Source organism: Podarcis filfolensis, assembly GCF_964270895.1.
Source record: "Podarcis filfolensis genome assembly, chromosome: 14".
In the NCBI taxonomy this organism is placed as follows: domain Eukaryota; kingdom Metazoa; phylum Chordata; class Lepidosauria; order Squamata; family Lacertidae; genus Podarcis; species Podarcis filfolensis.
Window position 1 is genome coordinate 47,607,969 of NC_139616.1, and position 17,290 is coordinate 47,625,258.

A 17,290-nucleotide genomic window follows, 5' to 3' on the forward strand; every position below is an offset into this window, starting at 1 on the left:
GGCGAAGACAAAACACCCCTCTTTCCCTCCCCATAATTACACCCACAGGACCGTGGGTTGTATAATCATGGAGACACGAGTTGACAGGAAGGAGGCAGGTCCTCAAGCGCTTGTGACATTTATTTTTCCTCTGCTATCGATCCCATCAAGTCCGTACCACTGCTGGGGTCATCCTTACACCATAGACTATTTGCTTATTGTACTGGAAAGCAGGTGCTAAGTGCTTTGTATACAAACTGTCACCGACACACAGATGTGTGTGCGCGCGCACACACACACACGAAGTTGGCAAACCATCTGGAGGTCCCCTCCTCACTCAGTTGATCAGGAACGCTGTGTATAAAACTGTCACCCCACTAAGAACTAAGGTTTTAATACACTCCAGATATGGAGGAAAGTACTTTCGCAAGCTCTTTCCTTTTTCCAAAAAAACACATGTCCAGCCAAACAGCTCTTCCAAAAGACGCTTGCCAATTGTTGTTGGGAAGTGCTAGGAGATGCTAGGAGAGGATATATTTGTTAGATATCCTTCCTTCCCCACGTTTGTGAGTTCAGCAGAATGACATCCCTTTGCAGATTAAAGGGGAAGCGTCTAAGCTTCTAGGCCAGTTTTAGTCTAGTTTAAGTAATCCAGGATGTTTTTAAGGCAGACTGGATTCTCCTGCTGTTTCCCCATTTCCCCCCTCTTAAAATAATGATCACACAACCAGTCTTGTAAAAGATGAAAATAACATTTACTCACTCAGAATACTTGTTGAAGAGTATAGTGGTACCTCAGGTTAAGTACTTAATTTGTTCCGGAGGTCCGTTCTTAACCTGAAACTGTTCTTAACCTGAGGTACCACTTTAGCTAATGGGGCCTCCCGCTGCCGCCACGCAATTTCTGTTCTCATCCTGAAGCAAAGTTCTTAACCCGAGGTGCTATTTCTGGGTTAGTGGAGTCTGTAACCTGAAGCGTTTGTAACCTGAAGCGTCTGTAACCCGAGGTACCACTGTAACAGAAACAGCAGCTTTGTTCAGGCAGGCTCAAAATGGTAATTCAGTTACAAAGACATACTTAAATCTAGCCTAAAATGGTGCCTGAGCTTGCAGATGTTGTCACATTGCTGGCAGAGCAGAAAGAGATGGAAAAGAGCAGGAATATCTATAGCTACAGGAATATCCCCCTGTCAGGGCACAGTGGGTGTGCCTCTCACAGAGTTCACTCTACAGGGCCGTCTTAAGCATATCCGGCGCCGTGGTGCAAAGCTCCCTCTTGTGCCCCCCCCATTTCCCAGAGTTGTCCGCCTTTTTTTAGGGAGGACGGTGCTGCCGGCGGGGCTGGAGGAGGCGGGCAGCGGCTGGAGGGCGGCTCCTCTGACAAGGAAGAGGCGGAGGCTGGACGTGGGGCTTCTCAGTTCAGCTGGCCACTTCGTGCCGCGGTGGCCACGGCAGATGGAGGCTCCAGGTGCGCTGCGGCTTCGGCGTGGCATGGCGGAGGTGAGCAAGGGCGCTGGGAGCTGATGCTGGGAGGCACCGCGTCCAGCCTCCGCCTCTTCCCTGGCGCCCTCCAGAACGTGGAGCCCTGGCGCCCCACGCCACTAGCCTCTATGGGTAAGGCGCCCCTGTCTCTCTAGTAAGTTTACAGGAAAACTCTGTGCTTCTCTCTTGTGCCCATCTAGCAAAACATGAATTGTTGGTTTGACTGCACTTTAATATCCCACAGTCACGTCACAACAAACCCTATTATCAGGAAGCAAGCCAACAGTTTTTGTCACGTGAGGAAGCCTCTGATCAGGACCACATGTGTGAGAAGATGCCATTCATCTCCACAAAGCTCCATAGAGGCACTTATTACACCAAGGCTCCTTGGTAAATAATACAGTCTAGAAAGAGCTGAAACTTGGGGAAAGCGTCCAAGAGGATCAGAGACATGCTCGAAATCCAGATGAATGGATTCCATTTCCCAGTGTGGGGTAATGGTTACTGGGCTGGAGTGTGAGCCTGTTAATGGTGCAAGTAGTGTCAGTAACTCTTCATCTTTCCTTTTCTGACAAGGCCGCAGTCACAGGTGAGCCTGTAGGGGCCTGCTTCCCTGGGATATTCCAGCCAGGACTGGTGTCAGAGGACAGCAGTGTCAGGCTTGGGTTGAGGCCCACTCCCCAGCAGAGGATAAACTACCCTGCAGAACAGCTCTTGCTCTTGGCCTTTGCCAGATGTTCCCTTGCCCTCTCCAAGTGTGTGAGCAGCAGTGAGAAAAGCGAGGAGATAGATCTCTCCTTAGCATGTCACAGTAAAAGGTAAAGGGACCCCTGACCATTAGGTCCAGTCGTGACCGACTCTGGGGTTGTGGCGCTCATCTCGCTTTATTGGCCGAGGGAGCCGGTGTACAGTTTCCGGGTCATGTGGTCACCATGACTAAGCCGCTTCTGGTGAACCAGAGCAGCGTACGGAAATGCCATTTACCTTCCCGCCAGAGAGGTACCTATTTATCTACTTGCACTTTGACGTGCTTTCGACACCAGCTCACCCGAAAAGGACCATCTTCTCCACGACACCTCTATGGGACTCATGACAGGATGAAGAGCACACAGGCCAGCCTGAAAAAGAAAAGCCAACTTTAGACTCCAACCCAAAGGCCAGCAACTCATACCTCTTCGGTGTGGAACCACTGAAGCTCCCTCACTCTCCTTAGGATGTCAGAGAGCACACCTAAAAGGTCTGATGTGGTGTGTAAGAACCCGACAGCTCTTAACCGGAGTAGGATCATACCTTTAGGAGGTTTGAAAGGGCTTGACCTGAGATTTGATTTTTGCTGGAGCAACATTTGTTCTACCTCAGAGCTGTCCAAGGTACTGAAGATCCCTCTCTGAATCTGCTATCTGAAACTTTGCCTCACGTGAGCTGCTTCCTTGTGGCTAGTTGTGATCCTAGCTACTCACCCTCATCTGGGTAGCTGACCTAGAGGCCACATTGCTTTCATGCAATTTGCTTGGCACCCTTCAGCTGCACCACACAACTACAACGGGACACCTTTCTGTTCTAATATGCATGGCATGCCAGTTTTACGCCATTTCTGGGAATCTAGCAACCATAGCAGCAGCATTGACCCACGCCGCTACTGTATTAGCATGCTAGTCCAAGTCATTTTGTGACAGTAGTATTGACATTGCCTTGGCACGGAAACTGTTGCGCTCTCATCCAGATCACTTGCTTGCTGGCTCATAGGATTTGGCTGCACATTTTGCCCCACTCCCCACCGAAATAGCACGAGATGTCCTCAGATCGAGAAGGCAACCTGCCTACCAACTGTATTCTGGTTTCCACCAGATTTAAATGCAAATTATGGTAATAGCAGAGGGCTTCTGTGTGCACTAAAATATGCAAATTGGCTCCAGCCTTTCGGCTCATTATTAATACTGATGTGAATATGTTCACAAGCTGAATATTCTTTTTTGCTTCTTCTTATTCAGCATCCAGGCACTCCCGAGCAAATACACTGAGCAGAATAGGCAAGGAGATTTCTTACTATACAGCAGCACCAGACTGGCCCTATGCTGTCACCTGACTTCCCGGCGTTAAGAGAATTCTGGGAAGTCATGCAAATGCCCCATATCTGGATCTGCCTGAAGTTCATTTCAAGGGCACAGGGAGCCAGGGAACTCTGGTCCCCAGGGCCCCCAACTGGAGTCCTGTGGCACCCAGCATTCAGAAACATCGAAAATAAATTCTTCAGGGCTGCTGAGACCTTCATTTGCTCAAACCTAGCAACATCACCTCCTGGCAAATAGAAGGGGAAGAAATGGAGGCAGTGAGAGATTTTACTTTCTTGGGCTCCATGATCACTGCAGATGGTGACAGCAGTCACGAAATTAAAAGACGCCAGCTTCTTGGGAGAAAAGCAATGACAAACCTAGACAGCATCTCGAAAAGCAGAGACATCACCTTGCCAACAAAGGTCCGTATAGTTAAAGCCAAGGTTTTCCCAGTAGTGATGTAAGGAAGTGAGAGTTGGACCATAAAGAAGGCTGGTCACCAAAGAATTGATGCTTTTGAATTCTGGTGCTGGAGGAGACTCTTGAGAGTCCCATGGACTGCAAGAAGATCAAACCTATCCATTCTTAAGGAAATCAGCCCTGAGTGCTCACTGGAAGGACAGATCCTGAAGCTGAGGCTCCAATATTTTGGCCACCTCATGAGAAGAGAAGACTCCCTGGAGAAGACCCTGATGTTGGGAAAGATGGAGGGCACAAGGAGAAGGGGACGACAGAGTATGAGATGGTTGGACAGTGTTCTCAAAGCTACCAACATGAGTTTGACCAAACTGTGGGAGGCAGTGGAAGACAGGAGTGCCTGGCGTGCTCTGGTCCATGGGGTCACGAAGAGTTGGACACGACTAAACGACTAAACAACAACAGCAACAAGCAACAAAATCCAGGGTATGGGTGGCAAAACATGGGTTTTCTCATCCAAAAGCTATCGAGTAAACTTTAATTCAAGGATGATTGTCCGATGTGTGTGCCAGAACTTTGTGAAGGGAGCAGAACACCCTTGCAGTGTTTTCTATGGCACCCAAATTTACAAATGCAAATGAAGTGGGGCATGTGCTTGTTTCATCCCCACACGTGAAATATGGCAACCCTAGTTTTTACAGGCAAATTCATGGAAGATAGCTCTGTCCATGGCTATTGCCCATGAAAGCTAAATGGCAAATTCCCTCTATCTCTGATGTTTAGGCTGCGTGTACCATAGCTTGTGCAGCCAACAGCATCAGCCACTCACAACAAGGAGGTATTGGCGGACTCGAGGGAACCCCAAGTTTTGCAGAAGTACACATTTTTGGGGGGCTTGGTGATGGAGGAAGATACCTGGAGGGAGGGTCCTTCTCCCAGAAAACAGCCTGTTGAAGACTGAGCATGCTCGAGCATGCTCAGTAGCCATGGAATGCTGACTTAATGGTGGCAGGAAGATGGAATGGAATACCATGGAAGAGGGCCCAGCTGGGTGGCCGGCATCCTGAACAGGAAAATTCTGCACTGCAGCATTTGGTTGCAGGGCCCTGCTTGTATCCTTCTAAACACCAGATGCCTTAGCATGTCACAGTAAAAGGTAAAGGGACCCCTGACCATTAGGTCCAGTCGTGGCTGACTCTGGGGTTGTGGCGCTCATCTCGCTTTATTGGCCGAGGGAGCCGGCGTACAGCTTCCAGGTCATGTGGCCAGCATGACTAAGCCGCTTCTGGCGAACCAGAGAAGAGCACGGAAACGCCGTTTACCTTCCCGCCGGAGCTGTACCTATTTATCTACTTGCACTTTGACGTGCTTTCGAACTGCTAGGTTGCCAGGAGCAGGAACTGAGCAACGGGAGCTCACCCCGTCACGGGGATTTGAACCGCCGACCTTCTGATCGGCAAGCCCTAGGCTCTGTGGTTTAATCCACAGCGCCACCCGCGTCCCTCTCAGCCGTGTACCCTGTGCCAAAATGCCTTGGGCCACCCCTGCTCTGCTCCAGCTGCAACATTTCCCTAGCACACCTGGACCTTTCCCTCCATCCCATCTCACCAACCCCTTCGAAGCATACTTTAAAAGATGCTTTTATCGCCCCTTTTAGCCAAATCCCAGGACCCGACGGCCGGCAGTCCTGCTGCCCACCAACCCACCAACCCCCTCCCCACTCCCTCTCTCTGCCACCCTCCACTTTCCCCAACAGCCTCAGGAAAAGAGATGGCGAGCGGCCTCTCTCTCTTGATTGTGTCGATGGGAGATGATTTTCAAGGTGAAATTTCCCCGTTCAGGAGAGTCACTTTCATTCAAGGCAATGAGCAAAATGTCACCCCCACGTTGAACCGCATTCAGCGGCTCTCCGTTCTCCGGCTGCATTTAAATTTACTCCACTTTTCCTTTCTGACACCTGTTTAAATCAATATCTTCCTCTCCAGGTCGTGGCTAGAATGCGCCTGGTCTCTCCGCACAGCGCTTCTCAAATCCACTAAAATCAACACAATAATTGAAATATTTTCAAGCTGATTACACTGCTGCCTGGGGCTAGGCTGGTTGCTAAGGGTAAGCTCCCCGGTTGCTAGGGGGAGTAAATCATCTTGCATTATTTGATTTTTGTTATAGATATGAAACCGCTACTCCCTCGATTAAATGTCTCTCAGTCTAACACCTATGGGACCTGGGGAAAGAGAAAAGGAAGCCAGCAACCTTGACCCTGTCAAATAAATATCTCTAACTTTTCCTGTCCTCAGGCTCCCAAACCAAACCTGTCTACTGATTTCTCTCTCCCCCCCCCCACCGCCAACCTTTTCCCTCTCTTCCTTCCCCCCTTCTTTTTCTAAAACCCGACTTTAAATAACACCGCTGTGGGGACAAGCGGCTGACGAGGGGAAAGAGCTGTCTTTTCCATTAAAGGCACTCTCGACTTGGCGAAACGCTCTCTATTTACTCCAAACACAGCATGATGGGGAGGCTACACGGACCTAATATCTTTGAAGACGTGCAATTGGAACAATTACGCCTTTCCATCCAGCCGGCCGGGCCGCTCGGTTGCCCCTCTCTTCCTCCAGCAGCAAAATAGGAGCGGGCCCAAATGGCGCAGGAGAGCTGGGGGGCGGGGGCACGGTTCTCTCTCCACTGGAGACCCCCCAGTGTATTATTTTGTCAGTGGATAGGTTTCAACCGTTTCAACCTTCAAACACCTGCCGAAAACTTTTCTGCGCCGGCAGGCTTATTATGCAGGCAATGGAGGAAAATTCATTCATTCATTCATTCAGTTATTTAGTTACAGTGGAACCTTGGTTCTCGAATGCCTTAGTTGACGAACAAATGGCCGAAATCTTTTCTGTGCCAGGAGGCTTATTATGCAGGCAACGGAGGAAAATTCATTCATTCATTCATTCATTCATTCATTCATTCACTTATTTAGTTACAGTGGAACCTTGGTTCTCGAATGCCTTAGTTGACGAACAAATCAGCTCGCGAATGCAAAAAACCGGAAGTAAAACAAAACAAAAAAACGGAAGTACCGTATTTTTCGCTCGATAACACGCACCTGACCATAACACGCACATCGTTTTTAGAGAAGGAAAACAAGGGAAAAAACATTCTGAATGAAACAGTGGATGTATCATTTTTGTGCTTCATGCTGTGGCCACAGACATGTGATCTGATGGTGAATTTGGGGTGACCCAATGCAAAAATCCTGAGAATCCCTGTGGATCCATGCTTTGTAACCACGTTTTTGCACCATTGCAGCCCTAGGCAACAGTGGGTGTGTGATTTTGGGGGGGGCAGGCTGTAGCCATGGACATGCTATGTGCTCTGATGGTGAATTTGGGGTGACCCAATGCAAAGATCCTGAGGATCCATGTTTTGTAACCACGTTTTTGCACCATTGCAGCCCCAGGCAACAGTGGGTGCGTGATTTGGGGGGGGGGCAGGCTGTAGCCATGGACATGCTATGTGATCTGATGGTGAATTTGGGGTGACCCAATGCAAAGATCCTGAGGATCCATGTGGATCCATGCTTTTTAACCACATTTTTGCACCATTGCAGCCCCAGGCAACAGTGCGTGTGTGATTTTGGGGGGGCAGGCTGTAGCCATGGACATGCTATGTGATCTGATGGTGAATTTGGGGTGACCCAATGCAAAGATCCTGAGGATCCATGTGGATCCATGCTTTTTAACCACATTTTAAGTGGGGAAGGAAGGAAAAATACAGAATGGACAAGGAGCACGAGAGGGGTGTGCAGAGAAGCAGCTGGCTAAGAATGCAGGAGAGGGGTATAACGGGAGGGAGGAAAGGAAGGCAAAAGTTTTCCCTCACCTACCCACCCAAGCCAGCCAGCTCTCTCTCTCTCTCTCTCTCTCTCTCTCCCTCCTGCATGTTTTCAGCAGCACCGGAGCACAGAGAGGACACTCTGCTTTCCCCTCTGCTTGCCTGGAGGGGAGGGGCTTTCCCTGCTCTTTGTTCCGTTTGAGCAAACACAGCAAGGAAACAGAGGAGGGTGGGCAGTAAGACCCTGAGGCAGAATGCAGGAAAGCAGCCACTTCCTCTTTTCAGGTTTCCCTTCTCCGAGACGCGCGATTTGATTTTTGCCTGATTTTTTTTGCCATTTGGCTCCAGGGACCACACATTCGCTCAATAACACGCACAGACATTTCCCCTTCCTTTTTAGGAGAAAAAATCTGCGTGTTATAGAGGGAAAAATACGGTAAGTGTTCCGGTTTACGAACGTTTTTCGGAAGCCGAACGTCTGATGCGGCCGTCGGCTATTATTTCTGGGGCACCTGCGCCAATTGGAAGCCGTGCCTTGGTTTCTGAACATTTTGGGAGTCGAATGGACTTCTGGAATGGATTACGTTTGAGAACCAAGGTTCCGCTGTATTTCGTTTATACCCCACCTTTTCTCCAAGGAGCTCAAAGTGATGTATATGATTCTCCCCCTGCCTCCTCCTCATTTATTCCCCACAACAGCCCTCTGAGGTAGGTTAGGCTGAGAGGCAGCGACTGGACCCTCACCTCAAGGTCACCCCAAGAACTCCATGAGTAACCACTATTATTGTTTCATTGAATGTATTTTAACCCCAAATTGGGACTCAAGGCGACTTACAACCAGTGACCCTTTTCTAGGAAAAAAAAAGAGGTACCAGCATGGATGTAGCCAGGATTTACTGGGGAGGCAGGCTTCATGTTAGGCAGGGCAGAACCTCAGTTAGTTAAGTATTTTTATTGATTTACTTGATTTAGGGGGGCAGCTGCCCCCTGCCCTCCCCTTGGCTACGCCCATGGGTACCGGAACTCACCACAAACACCTCCCTTGCTCTCTTATAATGCCAATACTGTCCACCTGAGAGGTGTTGGAACTGAGTTCCAGCTGGAAAAAAAGCTTATGACATTTGAAAATCTCATGATAAACGACAAAGCAATGTGGTGGCCTATTCTCACAAGCGATTTAGCACTTGAGGTTGAAGTCATCGGTTAGTGAACAAGCTGAGCTATTGAGCGAGGCTGTATGGCCCAGCCTACTCTGTACTTTTAAAGCACTATTAAACAACATTAACCATTGTGGAGAATCCCAGGAACTGTAGTTTTCTAAGGGTGTTGAGAATTGTAGCTCTGCGGGGGTCAACTCTTAGTGAACTACAGTTTCCAGGGTTCTCCATGATGGTAAAAGTAAAGAGACCCCTGACCATTAGGTCCAGTCGTGACCGCCTCTGGGGTTGCAGCGCTCATCTCGCTTTATTGGCCGAGGGAGCCAGCGTACAGCTTCCGGGTCATGTGGCCAGCATGACTAAGCCTCTTCTGGTGAACCAGAGCAGTGCATGGAAACACCATTTATCTTCCCGCTGGAGCGGTACCTATTTATCTACTTGCACTTTGATGTGCTTTTGAACTGCTAGGTTGGCAGGAGCAGGGACCGAGCAATGGGAGTCACCCCATCACAGGGATTTGAACCGCCGACCTTCTGATCGGCAAGTCCTAGGCTCTGTGGTGTAACCCACAGCGCCACCCGCGTCCCTCCATGATGGTATAACATTGCTTTAAATGTTTGGCATGAATGTGACCTCCGGGTGAGAGGAAGGCCAAAGTCTTGAGTCATCAAGGGGTGTTGTGAACTGGACCAAAGTGCTGAGTTGCAAAATATGGAACAATCAGATGACGTTCAGACATTTGTTACATTTGTTTGATTACTTCCCAGCTCCTACTGATTTCAGACCTCTTTTGAACATCTTTAAATACTGCTTTTAACTGCTTTTTAATTGATAATGTTGATGTTTTATTTTATATATTTATAAACTGCTTATATATAGGTGCGGTATGTAGGTGTGGCTAAAGAGGATAAACAAGAAAGGAGCGAGCTGAGTCAAAGTGCTGAGTCATCAAGCATGGAGCTGTTAATGAAGAAATCCGAGGGCTCCCTTGGACAAAAAAACAAGGACACCAGCCAGAAATACCAGAGCAAAACAGCAGCCAGTAGGCTTGGTCTTTACTGAAGACTGTCGCGACAAGACTCCCACCTGCCACCAGGTGAAACAAGATGGAAGCCCTGAACAAAAGGAGACCCCAACTTTTACTAGCTACTAATCCCCCAAGCTACACCCCTAGAACTACACCACAACTACCTCGTGACTACATCATTGATACATCACAAAAAGGAGGGGTTGCGGGAGGGTTTTGTGGAGGTAACCTGAGTATCTTGTCACCTGGCCGGTCCCTCCTTTCCCCCTCCCCGTGAGTATTTTCCGGGTGACAGAGGGGAGTTTGCAGTTTCCTGCCCCCAGAGGGAAGAGCTGATCATTGTCCTTTGTTCCAGTCCGTGTTGAATCCACTCCCATATGCAAGTTCTTTGTGTCCTTGATGGTCTTCTATCTAGAACCGTCAAGGTTGGTATGCCAACTGGGTAGGGCTCCTGCGTATGTGTTGGTACGCTCAAGGGATTATGGCCGTCCTGTATCAAACCATCCCCTTTTGATAGTCCTTCCTTCATGGAGCAAAATAAAAGTGGACCGGTGTAGATCCGATGTACGTTTGATTTTCTATGAATTTATAACAGAAACACTGCGAATGTCGTGTGTGAGTGTGTCGAGTTTGTATGAACTAAACGATTGGGGGGCGGGTTTCCTGCAACAGAGCAATCAAATGATGTTGCAAACAGGGCTGAAATGCTGAGTCATCAAGCGCTGACCAACCCAGTGGCGTTTCAACTGGAAACAGCATGTTGCTAGGGGGTCATGATGTAGGGTTGCCATATTTCAAAAAAATGAAGTTTTTAAGCTATGTTTTAGGAAGATCACTGCCTTACGCCTGGGTTTCCCAGACCTTTTAATGGATTTTTGAAAATTCCACCCGGACACCATTTTTGATGGATGAATCCCGGCTATGTCTGGGAAATTTTGGACATATGACAGTCCTACATAAGGTGCCCATCGAACCTTCTTCCCCCCCTCCCAGGTCTGGCAAAATGGTTTGTAGAAGCCCAAGGCCTGGGTGAGTTCTGCATCAGGAGAACCACCTTCTAGAACTGGTAGCAGACGGGCCCCAGGACCAGCTTTAGTTCACATTTCTTAAAAATTTTGGGTCTCGTATGACTCAAATTGATTAATTTTTTTGTTGTATATATTTCAACCATCCCAAAGTTTGAGAGTCAGTAGCATAGTTGTTGTAAAGGAGGAGTGTTGTGGTAAGCTGGTTGCTCTGCTGTGGCTACTGCAATTCTTTCCCCTTTGTAACAGAGGTCGAGACCCTGGAGGAATAACAATGAGTTCACGGACATAAGGCGGGTCCTAAAAATACACGCCTCAAGTGTCAAAGCCGGGGCAAAGAGCTGCATCTTCAGCATTCAGGACCATAATAACTAAAGGACCACCAAACCATTGGTTTGTTTTTGTTTTTATTACTCATTTTGCGCTTTCTATATTATAATTTTATGTCATGGACGGCACTGAGATCTAGGGATGGAGGGTGGTATACAAATTCAAATGATTTGCAAAAAGGTGCCAGGTACACTTCTGTGTGGAGCTCCATAATTTAGGGCTTGCCGCCAAGAAGGCCCTGCTTTGGGCTGCCACCCTGCTGTTATAAGAATTTTAAGGTCTCAAATATAGAAATATTCATAAATGCACACATATCTAAATATATGAACCATGTGCCTGAAACAGTATGAGAGAGCAATCCTGAAGCCATTTTGACTCTCCCAATGACCTCAAATATTCCTCTGCAGCAAGGGAGGCAAAGCTTTCCTTCCCATTGTCTTTTTGCTTGCAAATCCTGTTTTAAGGGCATATTTGTGTATGAATAGGGTGAGCCTGTGACCTGGATTCGGGAACTAATGTATTAACCATCACAGAAGAATGGCCAGGCTGCCCAGGTAAAGCAATCAGTGATCATTATCAAGTATCCTGGCATACAGGATTTCTGCTGTAGACCGCCTCCTTCTGTGATGTATGTATGATTTTTTTTTTTTGGGGGGGGGGTGTCTCTGGCTACAGGGTGGGCAATTTCAAAAGTCTATACAGGGATTGTGCACCATTGTTCAGGGTTCTCCTTCCTTCTGCTTGTGGTGAGTGGAGACCCTGTTGCAACAGTTTAATAAAGATCAGGCTTACTAGCTGCTTTGCTTCTCTATATACTCTGGTTCACCTCTGTTTCCTCCTACCGATAGGGAACAGTTCACTTAAGGACTCTATACGGGCTCCGGAAGACCCCATAAGGGAGAGGGAGCAGACTTTTAGAAGACATCTGAAGGCAAGCTTTAGGGAAGCTTTTAATGTTTAATAGACTATTAAACCTATCCATTCTTAAGGAAATCAGCCCCGAGTGCTCACTGGAAGGACAGATCCTGAAGTTGAGGCTCCAATACTTTGGCCACCTCATGAGAAGAGAAGACTCCCTGGAAAAGACCCGGATGTTGGGAAAGATGGAGGGCACAAGTAGAAGGGGATGACAGAGGATGAGATGGTTGGACAGTGTTCTCGAAGCTACCAGCATGAGTTTGACCAAACTGCGGGAGGCAGTGGAAGACAGGAGTGCCTGGCGTGCTCTGGTCCATGGGGTCACAAAGAGTCGGACACGACTAAACAACAACAAAAGACTATTGTATTTTAATATTTTGTTGGAAGCTGCCCAGAGTGGCTGGGGAAACCCAGCCAGATGGACGGGGTATAAATAATACATTATTATTATTATTATAAATTATTATTGGGCATGGAAACCAACAGACAACCAGGGCAGCTGTTTTGAAACCAGGGTTATGCCTGTGGTCTTCGCAGAGACATCTGGTTGACCACTGTGGGGAACAGACTGGTTGAATTAGATTGGCCTTTGTTCTGACCCTGTCTGGGCATTGGAAGGGTGATTGCCTTAGGAGAAAGGGAGCCGGTTTGGGGCTTGAGGGGTGTGTGTGTGTGTGTGTGTGTGTGTGTGTGTGAAATCAAAGCTGAACCTTAGAAAGAAGTGAGGCGTGGGGAGTCTTTCCAATCTCCCTTCCTCTGCTGTGCCACCTTAAGCAAAAAAGAACTCGGTGCCGGCAAAATGAATGAGCACCCGCATGCAGTGCCCACTGGAGCAGACACAAACAATCTGAAGGTTATTGCTGCTCTTATTATTCATGGGTCTCCACTGGTGTGTGCAGACTGTACAAACAGAGAAGGGGATGCAGGCCCCGGCTGGCCCATGGAGCTGGAAAGGGGATGTCTGAGGCTGACAAAAGGAAGATCAGATCAGGCACCGGAGAGAGGTGACAGGCCAAGGCAGCCACCGGATTTGGTGCTTTTTTTGTGGGGGGCGCAGACAGACATATATATCTGTGGAACAGCAGAGCTCGTTTGGAAGCAAGTTCCTTCCTCACATTCATTTCAAAAGATCTCCTGGGCCGAGCTCTGAACCGTCACCCGCAAAGGAACTAACAGTTCTATGCACTGATAAGCGCAGGCTGGCTGTGCACAGGGGTGATTGGCTAGCGCCTGCAAAGTCACTCACATACCTCTGCCCAAGATGTTTCGTTCCCTGAGGCGAACAACAAAATGGCAAACACTCCACTTCCAAGAGTGCCGTGCTATTTCTATTGCAACTACTGGTATGTTTCGAACAAGTTTTATATATGTATATAGTTTTAATTATATCAAGGGTTGATTGTATTTTAATGATTGTCTTTCCTGTGTTTTTAGTGGTTCTTGTTTTTGTCTGTAAGAAGCTTCGAGTCCTTTGAGGGAAAAAGGTGGGGTTTAAATAGATTAATAATAATAATATTATACTTATAATAATAAGTATAATAATAATACTAGGTTCAGAAGCTGAGCAGATTTGCTGCTACTTCAGCACTGGCAAAGGGATAGCATTCTCAACTGCAATGACATTGGAGGTGGCTGACTTACTCTGCCATTCTAGGCTTTCAAAAAAGGAAGAAAAATAAATGCAAAAACAGATTAACATGCATATAGTACTCAATTTTTATTTTTTTAAGAGGGCAGGGAGCCTACATGGAGCATCTGGGGAGGGTTAAGACTGACAGGGGAGCTATTATTTGATTCACAAATTTTCAATCTTGTGAGTTGGAAACCCAGAGAGAGCTGGCCTCCTATCATGGATTAAGAACCTCCTGTGACTCTGCCCCCTGCCAGCGTCTCCACCCTTCATAAATCAACCCACCTTGGGTTTTTATCTTGATCTGGGTTCCTGTAACAACCCAGCAACCACTGAAAAGCTTCTACGAAATGTTAGGCCTTGGACATGTGTTTTCATGGGGGTGAGGAATTGCTCCATAGCCCCCCGACTCACCTTGGAAGACAAGGTGGAGACAAACCATAGAGATGATAAGGTTCTAGGGGCAACCAGCCTTCTTCACTTCCTGTTCTCAATCAAAAGCTGCCATTCTGGGGGCCAGGAGGACCTCTCTGTGGCACAATCCCTAGAGTTTGACATCCATTCTGGAAACCAGAAGTGCAGATCAAGCACCTCCTCCTGGTATGTGTTTGCCATCCGAATTGAAACAGAAAGTATCGATCCATCTCCTTGGAAGCCAAGTACTCCCCTGCTGTCTTCAGCTCCATCCTCACAGCAGCCCCTATAAAAGGAATCAGGAGGAGCTTCAGAGCAGGTTGGCAAGTGCAAGATGCGAAGGACAAGATGGCGGCTCTCCACCACTACCTTCCAGCCAGACTGGCAGCTGAAATCTACTTAGGTGCTGGCAATAGGACAGGGCCTTTCGCTGCTCCTCAGGCCTGTGCTCCAGTTTAAGAGCTGCAGGGAAGGCCACGGGGCACTCACAGCTGGTCCACTCCCTACCTCTACCTGAGGAGGCAGCCTCATTCTGCCTACTGCCAGGGCTGGCCTTGCAGAGTGCTAAGAAAGTCAAGGAGAGGCACACAGTCCTGAAGGCCTGGGAACAAACTAGAAGTCTGCCAGATTCCTAGCAGCATGAGAAGAGCTCTGTTGGATCAGGCCAATGGCCCATCTAGTCCAGCATCATGTTCTCACAGTTGCCAACCAGATGCTTGCAGGAAACCAGAGAGCCAGTGTGGTGTAGTGGTTAAGAGCAGCGGACTCGTAATCTGGTGAACTGGGTTCGCTTCCCCGCTCCTTCACATGCAGCTGCTGGGTGACCTTGGGCTAGTCACACTTCTTGAAGTGTCTCAGTCCCACTCACCTCGCAGAGTGTTTGTTGTGGGGGAGGAAGGGAAAGGAGATGGTTAGCCGCTTTGAGACTCCTTCGAGTAGTGATAAAGTGGGATATCAAATCCAAACTCCTCCTCCTCCCCTCCTCCTCCTCCTCCTCCTTCTTCTTCTTCTTCAGCAAGCAGGACCCAAGCACAAGAGGACTCTCCCCTCCATGGCTTCCAGCGACCGGTGTTCAGAAGCATCGCAGGTGGAGGCGTAGCATAGCCAACATGGCTCCTACCCATCAATAGTCTAATCTTCTTTTTTTAAAAAAGTTTTTTAATTCACAATTTCAACATAACAAAATATTAAAACATCTCATATTCCTTATTCCCCCTTCCCTCCACCTCCCCATCAAACCGTCCCTCCTCCCTGAGATTTCCCTCAGCTCCTCTCTCTGATTTCTCAACACATATTATTCTCTGCATACCGTAAAATTGCATGAATCCTTATATTATCTGTCTACTATGTTAACAATCACTAAATTTGTGTGTGTTTATTCAAAACCTGCCAAGGAGTTCAGTTCATTTTGTTGTCTTTTTAAGTAGTTTGTAAAAAGTTCCCATTCTTCTTTAAAGTCACAGTTGTCCTCATCTCACAGTTTGTATGTCAGTTTAGCCAATTCTGCATAGCTCATCCATTTCTCTTGCCACTGTTCCTTTCTCGGGGTTTCTTCATTCTTCCATCCTTGTGCTATCAAGACTCTTGCCGCTGTTGTAGCATACATAAATAAGTTCTTTATTTTCCTTGGCAGGTCTTGTCCTACAGTCCCTAACAAAAATGCTTCTGTTGTTTTGTTTTTTTTGCAAATGTCATTTTAAACATTTTCTTCAATTCATTATAAATCATAGCCTAATCCTCTTTTAAAGCCAACCAAGTTGGTGGCCAAGCACCATGGATTAACTATGCGCCTCATCAAGGTGGACTTTCTTTTATCTGTCTTGAACCTTCCAATATTCAGCTTCATGGGATGTCCCCAAGCACTAGTGTTATGAGAGAGTGAGAAAAACTTTTCTCCATCCCCCTTCTCCTTGCCATGCCATGCACCACCTTTATAAACTTCTATCGTGTCTGCCTCTCACTTTTTCTCTAAACTAAAAATTTCTGAATACTGCAACATTTCGGATAAATTAACAGGAAGGATTCGAAACCTGCGGGACCAGAGATTCTTAGAAGACTGGAGTAAATATATGAATTATTTGAAAAGTAACTGTGATGAACAGATCACACTTGTAGGACTGCAAGAAGTTTTGTAAGGTGGATTATTTGAAATATTACAAGAAAGACTATGAAAAGAATTATTAGTTAATTAAAAGTAATAGGAAATTAAGAAATGCAGAAGTATGTTAAAAAACGGAAAATCATCAGAGGTGTTGACAGAAGTCAAAATATTGTATGGGATGTGAAGAAATGTTATATGACTGTTGGAACTGATATGTTAAAAAATAATAAAAATGTATGTGTGTGTGTGTATGAATACTGCAACATTTCCTGATAGGAGAATCGCTCCATCCCGTTGATTTTGGTTGCTCTGTTCCGAACCTTTTCCAAATCTACAACCGGGGCTTTTGTCCCCCAGCCAGGACATGCTGGAACTCAGTTCCAACACCTCTCAGATGGGCGCCATTGCCATTATAAGAGAACAAGGGAGGAGTTCATGGTGAGTTCTGGCACCTCTTTTCTAGAAAAAAATAGCACATCCTTTTTGAGGTGAGGCATCAAAAGCAGGACACAGCATTCCAAATTTGGTTGCATTTCTTAAACCTTTATCAGCAGAACAATATGCTTGAAGCTGCACAGCTGATGCCCGATGAAACCTCAGGAACAAGAGCAGCCACAAAAAAGCATGCAATTTTTCTCATTGATTCCACTCACAGAATGAACATTATGTGGTGCAGAATTCGGTGCAGATCGTTGGCCCCTTTAATGCACGCAGCCCTGGGTTTAAGCATGGTCTGGCTTAATTGGATTAACTCTGCCATCATCAGCCTGGCTTTGCTCAAAGGGACACAAACCCCTTAATTTTCAAGAGAGCCACAGAGAGGGAGGCACTCGACCTCCTACTCTGTTCTGCGCTTCCGTGTAATTATCTCCCCCTGCACCCGCGATTTAATTGGCCCGTGGCCATTCCAGCACGTGCATCTCCTTAA

At 47.3% G+C, this 17,290-nt stretch overlaps 1 long non-coding RNA gene across 1 annotated transcript in view; it reads left to right on the forward strand.

Moving 5' to 3' along the window:
* LOC310749302 overlaps positions 1 to 17,290 on the forward strand; it is a 186,003-nt gene that overhangs the window by 117,478 nt on the left and 51,235 nt on the right. The gene's annotated exons all lie outside the window — the stretch shown is intronic.